Source organism: Rhinopithecus roxellana, chromosome 13 (assembly GCF_007565055.1).
Source record: "Rhinopithecus roxellana isolate Shanxi Qingling chromosome 13, ASM756505v1, whole genome shotgun sequence".
In the NCBI taxonomy this organism is placed as follows: Eukaryota; Metazoa; Chordata; class Mammalia; order Primates; family Cercopithecidae; genus Rhinopithecus; species Rhinopithecus roxellana.
The window spans coordinates 132929431-132944350 of NC_044561.1; positions in this window are offsets into that span (position 1 = coordinate 132929431).

Here is a 14920-nt window from a genome sequence, read left to right on the forward strand (position 1 = left end):
CTTCATCAAAATTAAAATGTTTCTATAGGCCAGGCACAGTGGCTCATATTTGTAATCCTAGCACTTTGGGAGGCCAAGGCAGGTGGATCACCTGAGGTCAGGAGTTGGAGACCAGCCTGGCCAACATGATGAAATCCCATCTGTACTAAAACTACAAGAAGTCAGCCAGACGTGGTGGTGGGTACCTGTAATCCCAGCTACTCGGGAGGCTGAGGCAGGAGATTCGCCTGAACCCGGGAGGCAGATATTGCAGTGAGCCAAGATCTCGCCATTGCGCTCCAGCCTGGGCAACAAGAGTGAAACTCCGTCTCAGAATAAAATACAATATAATAAAATATTTATACAATAAAGCACACTGTCAGGAGAGTGAAAATCCCCCTGGCGAACATTTGAAAAATCACATATCTGATAAGGGTCTAACATCCAGAACATATGGAAAACTCTTACACAATCCAATTGAAAACTGGGCAAAGGACTAAAATAGACATTTCTCCAAAGAAGATAGGCAAATGGCCAACAAGCACATGAAAAGATGCTCAACATCATCAATCATTAGGGAAATGCCAATTTAATAAAATGAGATACCATTTTACCCCCACTAGGATGGCTATTATCTTTTTTTTTTTTTGAGATGGAGTCTCACTCTGCCGCCCGGGCTGGAGTGCAGTGGCCAGATCTCAGCTCACTGCAAGCTCCGCCTCCCAGGTTCCCGCCATTCTCCTGCCTCAGCCTCCCGAGTAGCTGGGGCTACAGGCGCCCGCCACCTTGCCCGGCTAGTTTTTTGTATTTTTTAGTAGAGACGGGGTTTCACCGTGTTAGCCAGGATGGTCTCGATCTCCTGACCTCGTGATCCGCCCGCCTCGGCCTCCCAAAGTGCTGGGATTACAGGCTTGAGCCACCGCGCCCAGCCGGCTATTATCAAAGAACAGAAAATAACACGTGTTGGTGAGACCATAGAAAAACTGGAATCCCCATAGTTGCTGATGGAAACAGAAAGTGGTGCAGCCACTGCAGAAAACAGTTTGGCAGTCCCTCAAAAAATTAAATATAGAATCATTTTATGAACTAGCAATTTCACTTCTGGGGATACACCAAAAAGAAACGAAAGCAGGTATTCAAGCAAAACTTGTACACAAACGTTCATAGCAGCACCATTGACAACAGCTAAAGGGTAGAAGCGAGCCAGAAGTCCATCAACAGAATAATGGATACGTAGAATGTGGTATATAGCCATATGATGGACTATCACTCAGCTGTAAATAGGAATGAAGTACTGATGCTTGCTGCAATATGGATGAACCTCAAAAACACTATGCTAAGTAAGCAGACATGAAAGAGCCATACATTGTATGATTTATTTATATGACATACACAGAATAGGCAGATCTGGCCAGGTGCGGTGGCTCAAGCCTGTAATCCCAGCACTTTGGGAGGCCGAGACGGGCGGATCAAGAGGTCGGGAGATCGAGACCATCCTGGCTAACACGGTGAAACCCCGTCTCTACTAAAAAATACAAAAACTAGCCGGGCGAGGTGGTGGGCGCCTGTAGTCCCAGCTACTTGGGAGGCTGAGGCAGGAGAATGACGTAAACCCGGGAGGCGGAGCTTGCAGTGAGCTGAGATCCAACCACTGTACTCCAGCCTGGGTGACAGAACAAGACTCCATCTCAAAAAAAAAAAAAGAATAGGCAGATCTGTAGAGACAGAAAACAAATTGGTGGTTTCCAGGGGCTGGAGAGAAGGGGAAATGAGGAGTGACTGTTTAATGAGTATGGGGTTTTCACTTAGAGTGGATGAAAAAGTTCTGGAACTAAGACAGTTATGACTGTTGTACAATATCATGATGTACTAATTGCCACAGAATTTTAAACTTTTGAATGGTTAAAATGGTAAATTTCATGTTATGTGAATTTGTAATACAAATTAATTAATTAAAAAGCAGTTGGGCATATTTGTAAGGATCTATTTCTGGGTTCTCTGCTTTGGTTCTATTGATCTATGTGTCTGTTTACCAATATCACACAGTCTTGATTACTGTAGCTATATAATAAATCTTGAGACCTAGTAAACTGATTCCTCACTTCATTCTTTTTCTTTTTTTTTTTTTTTTTTTTTTCATTTGAGTCTCTCTGTCACCCATGCTGGAGTGCAGCAGTGCAATCTTGGCTCACTGCAACCTCCGCCTCCCAGGTTCAAGCTATTCTGTCTCAGCCTCCCAAGTAGCTGGGACTACAGGTGCACACCACCACACCCGGCTAATTTTTGTATTTTTAGTAGAGATGGGATTTCACCATATTGGTCAGGCTGGTCTTGAACTCCCGACCTCAGGTGATCAGCCTGCCTGGGCCTCCCAGAGTGCTGGGATTACAAACGTGAACCACCACACCCAGCCCATTCTTATTTTTCAAAATTGTTTTAGCTATTCTAGTTTCTTTGATTTTTTCATATAAATTTTAGAATAATTTTGTTTCTATCTATTAAAAATATCTTGCTGGGATTCTGGGCTGGGAGCAGTGGCTCTCACCTATAATCCCAGCACTTTGGGAGGCCAAGGCGGGCAGATCACAAGGTCAAGAGATTGAGACCATCCTGGCCAACGTGGTGAAACCCTGTCTCTACTAAAAATACAAAAATTGGCTGGGCGTGGTGGTGTGCTCCTGTAGTCCCAGCTACTCAGGAGGCTGAAGTAGGAGGGTCACTTGAACCCAGGAAGTGGAGGTTGCAGTGAGCTGAGATCGCCCCTCTGCACTCTAGCCTGGAGACACAGTGAGACTCTGTCTTAAAAAAAAAAAAAAATCTTGCTGGGATTCTGATAGGAATTACATTAAACCTATATATCAGCTTGGGGAAACTTGACATCTTTGTGATGCTGAATTTTCTGATCCATGAACATTGTATGCCTATTTTGTAAAACCTTCATTGATTTTTTTAAAAACAGTGTCTCATAGTTTCAGCATACAAGTCCTATACGTGTTTTATAATGTGCAAGTGTAAATGGTTTTGTGGTTTTTTATTTTGGTGTCTATAGAAATTCAAATGTTTTTGCATGTTCATCTTGTATCCTACAACCTTGCTGAACTCATTTCATTAATTCTAGGAGTGGTTTTTGTTAAATCTTGGTTTTTTTGTTCAAAGCCAATTATATTTTCTGTAATTGGGGATGGTTTGATTCCTTGTTTTCCAGCCTATATGCCTATATTTCCTTGCCTTGCCTTGCCTTATTGCACCGGCTAACACTTCCAGCACTAAGTTGAATCCCAGTCATGGGAGTGGACATCCTTGCTTCATTTCTGATCTTAGGCGGAAATATCCAGTCGTTTGCATTAGTTGCATGTTTTTGGTAGATGCTCCCTATCAAGTTGAGGAAAGCTCCTGTTATTTCTGTTTCTCTGAGAGTTCTTATTGTGAATGGACACTGAGTTTTGTCAAATGCTTTTTCTGCATCAATCGATCTGATCCTGTGACTTTTTCCTTTTTATGATGACAAAATATATCCCACTTCCCCTCTCTGCGAGGAACAAAGGTTCATCACTGACAACAACTGGATTCTTTTTGGCCTGAAGATGATACCAGGAGAATCTATGATATGGTTTGGATGTTTGTCCTCTCCAAATCTCACACCGCAATGTGATTCCCGGCATTGAGTATGGGGTTTCAGTAGATGAAAAAGTTCTGGAACTAAGACAGTGACGACTGTTGTAAAATATCAGTAGGGCAGATGGGGCAGGCGGGGAAGGTGATTATGTGATTCCCAGCATTGGAGGTGGGGCAGGTGGGGCAGGTGGGGCAGGTGATTGGATCATGGGGCCTGATAACTCATGAATAGCTTGGCACTATCGCTTTGGTGATAAGCGAGTTCTCATGCTATCTGCTTGTGTAAAGCATGTGACACCTCCCCCTCTCTCTTGCTCCCACTGTCACCATGGGAAGTGCCTGTTCCCACTTTGCCATCCACTGTGATCGCAAATTTCCCAAGGCCTCCTGAAAAGCTGAACAGATGCTGGCACCATGCTTGCACAGCCCGCAGAACCGTGAGCCAATGAAACCTCCCTTCTTTTTTTTTTTTTTTTTTTTTTTTTTTTTTTTTTTTTTTTTTTTTTTTTTTTGAGACGGAGTCTTGCTCTGCCGCCCAGGCTGGAGTGCAGTGGCCGGCTCTCAGCTCACTGCAAGCTCCGCCTCCCGGGTTCACGCCATTCTCCTGTCTCAGCCTCCCGAGTAGCTGGGACTACAGGCGCCCGCCTCGTCGCCCGGCTAGTTTTTTGTATTTTTAAGTAGAGACGGGGTTTCACCGTATTAGCCAGGATGGTCTCGATCTCCTGACCTCATGATCCGCCCGTCTCGGCCTCCCAAAGTGCTGGGATTACAGGCTTGAGCCACCGCGCCCGGCCGAAACCTCCCTTCTTTATAAATTACCCAGCCTTGGGTATCTCTCTAGAGTGAAGCAAGAATGGCCTAACACCATCTACACAAGCAAGCTTCCCCAGCTGGCCTCCATCTGCCATTCTCTGCCTTCCCACAAGCTGCCAGCCCTTGGGACTCAAAGTCTTCCTCTGCCTTGTCTCTTCTCCAAAAATGTACTGTCCTTGGTTGAAGATGCTACATAAGCTGGAATTCAAAGTCATCTCTTGGAGAACGACTCGTTCTGTGGGTTCTCCCGTGTGAAACATGCATGTTCATCAACTTCCGTTTGTTTCTCTTGTTAAAATCTGTTTTTAAACCAAGATTTAACAAAAACCACTCCTAGAATTAATGAAATGAGTTCAGCAAGGTTGTAGGATACAAGATGAACATGCAAAAACATTTGAATTTCTATAGACACCAAAATAAAAACCACAAAACCATTTACACTTGCACATTATAAAACATAAAATCTATTCCAACTAAGAATTTAGGGCCAGGCGCGGTGGCTCACACCTATAATCCCAGCACTTTGGGAGGCTGAGGCAGGTGGATCACCTGAGGCCAGGAGTTCAAGACTAGACTAGCCAACATGGCAAAGCCCTGTCTCAGCTAAAAATACAAAAGTAGCAGGGTATGGTGGTTGGTGCCTGTCATCCCAACTACTCAGAAGGCTGAGACAGGAAAATCGCTTCAACCCATGAGGCGGAGGTTGCAGTGAGCCAAGATCACACCACTGCACTCCAGGCGGGGCGACAGAGTGAGGCTCCATCACGCAAAAAAAAAAAATTATGAGGGTCGAGAAAAATGTTTTTCCTCCGCTACAATGAGCAGAAGCTTTTCATTCTGAGAAAGCACAGTGGATCAATTTCTCTTTCACGGCTAGTGCTTTTGTGCCCCCACTAAGAAATCTTTGCCTACCCCCAGTTCACACAGATACTCTCTTACGTTCTAAAAGTTCGATGAAAGTTCTAGAAACTTTATCTTTTACTTTTTTCTTTGACTGAGTCTCGCTCTGTCACCCAGACTGGAGTGCAGTGGTAGGATCTCAGCTCACTGCAACCTCCGCCACCCGGGTTCAAGCGATTCTCCTGCCTCAGCCTCCCAAGTAGCTGGGACTACAGGTGTGCGCCACCATGCCCAGCTAGTTTTTTTGTATTTTTAGTAGACACGGGGTTTCATCATGTTGGCCAGGCTGGTCTCAAACTCCTGGCCTCAACTGATCCGCCCCCCTCAGCCTCCTAAAGTGCTGGGATTACAGGCATGAGCCACCACACCTGGCCTCAAATTGACTTAGGTGTATGGTGTGAAGTAGGCAGGAGCTGAGGTGTATCCCTTTGCAGATGCATGTCCAGTTGCCCTGGCACTGGAAATACCCGTTTCTCCATTGAATGGACTTTGTTCCTTGGTCAAAGCCCAACTGTCCACAGGCATGAGGTCCATTTCTGCATCTTCCCCCTTCGACGGTTCGTGTGGCCATTGGCTCACCTGGGCCCCCGTGGTCTTAGTGACAGTGGCTCTACACAACCATGATTCTGGAGTCCGGCCACACAGGGATCCCCTTGCTTCTGTGCTTATGAGTCCTTAGCATTTCTGTGGGAAACTTGGGGTCACCCTGTTGATTTCTAGAGCTGCGTCCTTGGGGCCACTTGAACCCCTGAAGGCTTTTGGTGGGGGGAATCCCTTCTTGGCTCCCCCTCAGAGCCCCCCCATCATAACCTGCAGAAACGCCCACACCCAGGACCGAGGTTGAGCTCAGGCCTCTGCCAGCCTGCCCGACGGAGGTGCTGGTGGGTGTGGACACCGCCACCGGATGGGCTCCAGTGCTGCTCCCATTGCACCACTTGGAGGGAGCCCAAGGTACCCACGCAGGGGTCTCCAAGGACTTCCTAGAACAGAGCACTCTCCCTTCCACCCTCCACATCTTCCCTCTGCCCACCTGCTCACTGCCAGGGTAGGTGGCTCTCCCCTGCTGGGCCTTCCATCAGCACCGAGGGGTCTGCAGTGTGGCACCAGGGAGCAGCCTTCTGGCACCCCTACCCCTGGCATGGGCCCCATCAGCACTGGGGTTTGTAGTCGGAGCTCTTGTCACCGAAGGGGTTAAAAACGAGCCGCACACACAGCCAGCTCCACCACAGTCAGAAAGCCCAGAACGAAAGGAAGGGAAGGGAAGAAACCACCGCCGGGCGCTGGGTGCTGACGGGAGGTTTCTACAGGGTCGGTCCCCACGAGGCAGTGCAGAGGTGAAGGACAATGAAAGGATCCAGAACGCATCGGCCAACCCTGAATCCAGAGTCAGACAATGGCCCTGACAGAGGGAGGTGGGTAAGTGGCGTGTCCTCAGCAGGAGGCCCAGGAGGAGCCTGTCGTCTGGACCGGCACACGGCCGCCTGTGCCGAGGGGCACCCTCACCCTGGCCCATTGTGACAGTCCTCACCTGGGGCCCTGCCCGTCTGGTGTTGACTCAGGTGCTCAGGGCTGTGCTGGTTACAGGCTCACCCTGGGCCGGAAGAGCCCCCCACACCGAGGAGGAGCCTGTGCTCAGCGGAGCCCCAGGAGCCTTCTACGCTGGCAGCCGCCCATGGCCCTCGACACCAGAAAGGAAGCCACGGCACCCTTGGTCCCCTCCTGGCCCAGCCCAGCCCCTGCTCTTCCTCCAGACCCCAGTGCAGCTTGACTTCCCAGACCCTCATTGCTGGCCTTTTGCTGGGCAGCCAGTCCCTGTTTCCCCCTTGGAGGAACCCTCCGTCTGCCCAGCAGACCTGCCTTCTGGCCTCACCCCTGTATCTCTGCAGGGTCCCCCGGCTATCCCAGGTCCCCGAAGAACCCGCCAGAGCCCACTTGGCCACGGGGCCTCAGCCCTGCCTGGTGGGTCCACTTTTCCGGGAGACTTGGCTGGCTTTCTCCCAGCATTGGCCCAGGGCCTGCCCTGGAGGAGGTCTGGACACACCTCCTGCATGGACGAGAGAAAGAACAGGGCTCCCTTAGCCTCTCCACCTGGCCAGAGACAAGGGGAGCAGGCCCCAGAGGTGCTGATGGGTTAGTGCTGGGGAAAGGTGCCAGCCCTCAAGTGACAGCCATACGTGCAGAAAACACACAGGGAGTCTCGAGGTCAGAGGGCCTCTGCAGGCACCCCCTTCCGGCATCCTCAGCCCTGAGGTCCCAGGCAGACCCCAGCCATTCCTCAGCCCTGCAGGCCGTGGAAGCAGGCACTGAGGCCAGGGTGCTCTGGGACATCCCCTCCCCACACACGTCCCCACCTGCTCCTGACCTGCTGAGGCACAGAGAATAGAGGAGAATGTGGCCTAGTTCGGGGCTGGAAGGGAGTCCCCTGAGATTAAGAGTGAGGACAAAAGAATGGAAACTACCCAAATGTCCCTCAGTGGGGGCAGGTGAGAGACAGGGCGTACCTCCCCACAGACGATGGGCCAGTCAGCCACGGCAAGCCGGGACCGAGTGCTCAGACTGCGTGGGGTCCAGCGTGTCACTGTTTAATCTGCATGCATAAGCATGGCTTCAGTTGTAGACATACGCATAGATTCATTTTGATGTTAAACATAGGCTGGGCGCAGTGACTCACACCTGTGATCCCAGCACTTTGGGAGGCTGAGGTGGGCGGATCACCTGAGGTCAAGAGTTCGAGACCAGCCTGGCCAACATGGTGAAACCCCCCCCATCTCTGCTAAAATTACAAAAATTACCCTGGCATGGTGGCAGATGCCTGCAATCCCAGCTACTCAGGAGGCTGAGGCAGAAGAATCGCTTGAACCCGGGAGGCAGAGGTTGCAGTGAGCCAAGACCATGTCATTGCACTCCAGCCTGGGTGACAGAATGAGACTCTGTCTAAAAAGAAAGAAAAGAAAAGAAAAGAAAAAAAGAAAAGAAGGAAGGAAAGAAGGAAGGAAGGAAGGAAAGAAGGAACAAAATATGGAAAAATAGTTACAACATCAGTGAATACTTTTTTTTTTTTTTTGAGACAGTCTTGCTCTGCGATCTTGGCCCACTGCAACCTTTACTTCCCAGGTTCAAACAATTCTCATGCCTTGGTCACACGAGTAGCTGGGATTGCAAGCATGTGCCACCATGCCTGGCTAATTTTTGTGTTTTTAGTGGAGACAGGGTTTTGCCATGTTGGCCAAGGTGGTCTCTAACTCCTGGGCTCAAGTATCTGCCCACCCAGGTGCTGGGATTACAGGCGTGAGCCATATACCCTGCTGTAAGTACTCACATTTTTTAAAAAGAGGAAAGAAATGGAAACATACATCATGTTCCTAGATTTAACTTTGTTGTTGTTGTTGTTGTTTCTGAGGCAAGGTCTCACTCTGTTACCCAGGCTGGAGGGCAGTGGTGAGACCAAGGCTCACTGCAGCCTAGAACTCCTGGGCTCAGTGATCCTTCCGCCTCATTTTGGGCAGAGATGGGGTCTCGTTATGTTGCCAAAGCTGATCTCCAACTCTTAGCCTCAAGAAATCCTTCCAGCTCAGCCTCCTAAAGTTCTGGGATTACAGGTGTGAGCCCCTGTGCCTGGCTGGATCTAACTTTTTGTTTGTTTGTTTGTTTATTGAGACTGAGTTTTGCTCTTGTTGCCCAGGCTGGAGTGCAATGGCACAATCTTGGCTCACTGCAACCTCCGCCTCCCAGGTTCAAACGATTCTTCTGCTTCAGCCTCCCACGTAACTGCGACAACAGGTGCCCACAACCACGCCCGGCTAATTTTTGTATTTTTAGTAGAGATGGGGTTTCACCATTTTGGCCAGGCTGGTCTTGAACTCCATCAGGAGTTCAGGTGATCCATCTGCCTCAGCTTCCCAAAATGCTGAGATTACATGCGTGAGCCACCGTGCCCGGCCTGGATTTAATTCCTTAATTAGTGTGTAAATCTACTACCATTCCAATCAAATTACCAACAGGATTTTTCAAAGAACTTGATTTAATGTTCTTTTGGAAGGTGAGTGAACAGGAGACGAGACACTTCTAAGACTGTCACACGGCACAGGGTGTTTAAATGTGTAAAGCTACAGCCAGTGCGGCAGGAGTGCCAAGGCAGAAACTGACACATCCCTGGAGGGAAATGCAAAGCCTGAGACTCAGGCGTTCAGAGACGCAGGTGACTGACACACAGTTTTGAATGCATCAGAGAATGGAGGGTGTATTCAATAAGTGGTCTTGACAGAACTGGAGAGTAATTTGCAAAAGCCATGGCAAACATTAAAACTATTCCAATTAGAATTAATATATAAAATGACTTAAATGAAGACATGAAATGATGAAATGGAAAAAATGTAATAAAATACCCAAAGAAAATAAAGGTGCATGCTTCTACCATCTTGGGGTGAAGAGGAACTTTTTAAATGTGTTAAGAAGAATGGAAATCTAAAACAAGACTCATAGACAGGGCCGGCCACAGTGGCTCACGCCTGTAATCCCAGCACTTTGGGAGGCCGAGGCAGGCAGATCACAAGGTCAGGAGTTTGAGACCAGCCTGACCAACATGGTGAAACCCTGTCTCCACTAAAAATAGCTGGGTGTGGTGGTACATGCCTGTAATCCCAGCTACTCGGGAGGCTGAGGCAGGAGAACTGCTTGAACCTAGAAGGCAGACGTTGCCGTGAGTGGAGATCACACCACTGTACTCCAGCCTGGGCAACAGAGTGAGACTCCTCAAAAAAAAAAAAAAAAAAAAGACTCATAGACCTGACTAAATGATAATGTAATATGCTTGCACAGAAAAATGCCATTAAACATTAAAATAGGTTAACAAAATGAAGAAAATATTTGTGACATACATATATACAAGGATTATATGAGTCAGTATCTTTTACACACAAAGAGGCTTTCAAATTAATAAGAAAAAATAACCAAGGATTAGAAAAAAAAATGAAAGGGACAGAGAAGAGAGACTTAAGCTTTGCCAGAGATTTTACGTCACAGCTCAGTAGTATCAGGGGCTGCACAGTCTGGCACCACTTCACTGTTCCCACTTTGCAGCTTTTTAATATCGAGCTACGAAAATATGTGACGCATGCACAAATAATAAAACTCGTGTTTTCCAGAACACAATTTCATACGTGGCTTTTACAAATGTACCATAAGGGAAATTTCCTTTACTTGGTACGTTTGGGGGAAATGGTGGGTAATGTAATGGATGAAGCAGACATAGTATTTCGGGATTCTCAGAGACTCTAATACAAAGACGCAAACCGTGACCGCAGCGTGTCCCTGACGATCTGACTGTGCTCACCGCGACAACTCTGGACCGGGCTCCGCTAGGAGGGCTGCGGTTCTTCAATGGGGAGCCTCGGCGAACCCTGACTAGGATCCGGGAAGAGACTGCACGCACCCCTTTCAGCCAGGAGAGGGGGATGTTCGGTCATTTTTGTGGGTGGCCCCGGGACCTCGTTTTTGTGGGAGCCACGATTTGGAAGTGGCTGTATTTTTTCGCTTGCTTTATTTTTGTCTCGAACAGCCTTGTCTGAGGTCTGCTCTGCGAGGCTGCTGACGTCTGCAGGAGAGAACCAGGCCCTCGCTGTGGGTGCTGGGTCCACTCCCAGGCTTCTTTCTCAATATCAAAGCATCGTCCTTGGTTCAGAGCCGCAGGCCTGGGTGTGGCGCTGGAGAGCACTCTGGGGACCCGTGGGCCCTGGGGCTCTTCGCAGTTCTCTCTAGGTCAGACGACGCAAGGGCTCACGTCACCTCTAACTCCAGCGGCAGTTTGGCAGTTCGTCTTCAGAAGAAGAATGAATGTTTGCTCATTCGTTCATTCACTCCACAAACACAAAACATCACCACTTCCCACCCCATTACGGCTGGGTGGGTCATGTGACTCGACGTGGCCACTGAATGCGGAGGGGTCACCATGCGTCCTTCTCCTGCCGTGATCACCACCTCAGTCTGTCCCTCAGAGGCCCAAGGACATGAGTGTGTCTCCAGATGCTGGGCTTTGGCTCCTGCTGTCTGTAGATTGATCAGGCAGAGGTGAGACAATCTCTTCCTGCTGGGGTCAGTGCATCGGTCAGCAGGTCTGGGTGAGGCTTCAGTGACCACCCCCATGGAGGCTGCCATACTGTCCTTTCTTCCTGACCCTCATGGCCCTGGCTGTATGTGGCCATTGCGAGTCCAGCTGGGCCTGGGCCAAGGCCAGGTTGAGTCACAGGGCCTTTCCAGACCCCTAGGGTCAACAGCACCAGAAATCAATCGTAGCGAGCTGTGGGTCACCCCGTCAAGCCAGCACACAGGTGGCTTCCAGGCTGGGTGAGGGCATGTGAGCTCATGCAGAAGGAAGGCGCCAGATGCATCCATGAGTGCCAGGAAAGGGCAGCCACACAGGGGGACTGTGTTCCACCAGCCCCTGTAGCCCTGCCTGGGGAGCTTTAAGACGCACCCTGCCACACGTTTGTAGCCTTGGGGCTTCCTGGGGCATCGGAGAGTGAGGCCAGAGGTCCCCCAGTGCCCAGCACCTGAGGTCGGCGTGCTGGTGGCTATATCACAGGGCCGGTGCCAGTGGGGGCCTCAGGGACTGAGCTCCCAGACAGCTTCCCATGGGAGGCCGGCTCTTCTGGGGCCCACTGTAGAGCACCGGGCCTCTCTCCTGCGGAGACCGCTCTGGTCTCTGCTGAGCTGCAGTGGGGTGCACAGGGACTGGGCACTCTCATGGACATGAGAGGCTTCCTGTCCCGTGGCCTACGCCAGAGCACCCGCCCTGGACAGAACCTTCCTTTACTGCAGGAGGTTCTGGAGTGTGAAGTTAGAAAACTGCCCTTCTGGTAGCCGGGCACAGTGGCTCACACCTGTAATCCCAGCTACTAGGGAGGCTGAGGCCGGAGAATCGCTTGAACCTGGGAGGCGGAGGTTGCAGTGAGCTGAAATTGCTACTGCACTCCAGCCTGGGCCACAGAGCGAGACTCTATCTCAAAAAAAAAAAAGAAAAAAGAAAACTGCCATTCCAGGATCACTTGAGGTCAGGAGTTCGAGACCAGCTGGCCAACATGGTGAAACCCCATCTCTACTAAAAATACAAAAATTAGCCAGGCAGCCCAGGCGAGGTGGCTCACACCTGTAATCCCAGCACTTTGGGAGGCTGAGGTAGCTGGATCACGAGGTCAAGAGTTTGAGACCAACCCTGCCAATATGGTGAAACCTCGTCTCTACTAAAAATACAAAAATTAGCCATGCGTGGTGGTGCATGCCTGTAACCCTAGCTACTCGGGAGGCTGAGGCAGGAGACTCACTTGAACCCGGGAGGCAGAGGTTGCAGTGAGCTGAGATGGCAGCACTGCACTCCAGTCTAGGCGATAGAGCGAGATCCCCCCAAAAAATTAGCCGGGCGTGGTGGTGCATGCCTATAATCACAGCTACTTGGGATGCTGAGGTGGCAGTGAGCCGAGATCACGTCACTGCACTCCATCCTGGCAACAGAGCGAGACTGTCTCAAAAAAAGAAAAGAAAAGAAAAAAAGAAAAATAGGCCAGGTGAGGTGGCTCACACCTGTAATCCCGACACTTTGGGAGGCCGATGCGGGCAGATCACGAGGTCAGGAGATTGAGACCATATTGGCTAACACGGTGAAACCTCATCTCTAAATTAGCTGGGCAGCCCGCGTGCGGTGGCTCACACCTATAATTCCAGCACTTTGGGAGGCCAAGGCAGGCAGATCACCGTTTGGGTGAGGGAGAAGGGACAAAATGGAGGAAGGTGAACAAGATGGAGCAGTACCTGTTGTTTCCGGGTTCTTTATCACCAACTTACCTGCAGGGGGGAAAATGCAGCCCGCGCCCGGGAAGATGCAGATCAACCGAGCATGCGCCAGGTGACGTCAATCCGAAGACCGAGCCTTACCTGGCTGCACCTACGGAACGTCCCTATCATGCCCTTATCCCACCCACTGCCCGCCCCCTTCCAGTACCAATGCATAAAAGTCCGCTGCCCGCAGGGGCTGGCGTGACTTCTTCGGCCCCCGCATTTGTGGACCGGGTAACCTCCCTGGCTCCCCCCACCCCCAACACTTGAGGACCAGAGAACCTCGCTGGAGAGTATGTGCATATTTGCAATAAAGGGCTGCCACTTTCTTATGTACTTTGGCCTCATGTTTAATTACTTAGCTCTCCTAAATTAAGTTGCATTAAATTAAATTAAGACAATCACGAGGTCAGGAGTTCGAGACCAGCCTGGCCATCATGGTGGAACCTTGTCTCTACTAAAAATACAAAAATTAGCCAGGCATGGTGGTGCACGCCTGTAACCCCAGATACTCGGGAGGCTGAGGCAGGAGCCTCTTTTGAACCCAGGAGGTGGAGGTTGCAGTGAGCCGAGATGGCACCTCTGCACTCCAGCCTGGGCAATAGAGTGAGACTCCTTCTCAAAAAAAAAAAAAAAAAAATTAGCTGGGCATGGTGGTGCATGCCTTGACAGCTACCCGGGAGGTAGAGGTTGTGGTGAACCAAGATCACGTCACTGCATTCCAGCCTGGCAACAGAGCGAGACTCTGTCTCAAAAAAAAAAAAAAAAGGAGGCCGGGTGTGGTGGCTCAAGCCTGTAATCCCAGCACTTTGGGAGGCCAAGACGGGCGGATCACGAGGTCAGGAGATCCAGACCATCCTGGCTAACACAGTGAAACCCCGTCGCTACTAAAAAAAAAAAAAAAAAATACAAAAAATAAGCCGGGCGTGGTGGCGGGCACCTGTAGTCACAGCTACTCGGGAGATTGAGGCAGGAAAACGGCGTGAACCCGGGAGGCGGAGCTTGCAGGGAGCCGAGATCGTGCCACTTTACTCCAGCCTGTGCGACAGAGCAAGACTCCGTCTCAAAAAAAAAAAAAAAAAAAGAAAAAAGAAAAAGAAAAAAGAGGCCAGGTGCAGTGGCTCACGCCTGTAATTCCAGCACTTTGGGAGGCCGAGGCAGGCGGATCATGAGGTCAGGAGTTGGAGACCATCCTGGCTAACACGAAAACTACAAAAAATTAGTCGGGCGTGGTGGCGGTCGCCTGTAGTCCCAGCAACTGGGGAGATTGAGGCAGGAAAATGGCGTGAACCCAGAGGCGGAGCTTGCAGTGAGCCGAGATTGCGCCACTGCACTCCAGCCTGGGCGACCAGTGAGACTCCGTCTCAAAAAAAAAAAAAGAAAAAAGAAAACTGCCCCTCCTTGGAGCCAAAACCAGCCCCCAGGAATTCCCGCCTTCCCACGTGTGCTGGTGGGAACAGCACTACAGGGCAGGGGAGGCTGGGTGTGGGGCTGGGGTAAGGGGACGGATGGGCCTGTTCTAATCACTTTCAAGCCAGTGAGCTCCTTAAAAATCAAAGCTCTTTGGACTAAAAGGAGGAGGAAACAATCAAGATCATTTTACTCAAACACAGGGAAGTGATCTCATTGTCATCATCAATATTTTCTCCCTTCACTTTTTGTCATTAAAAAATAAAACTATGTTGGAACAGCTTTAAAGTTACACAAACCTGGAGGCGCTAGTCCAGAACCGCCGCAACCCCCACCCAGCCCTCAGGCCGCCATGGACGCCGTGGTTATGCGACCA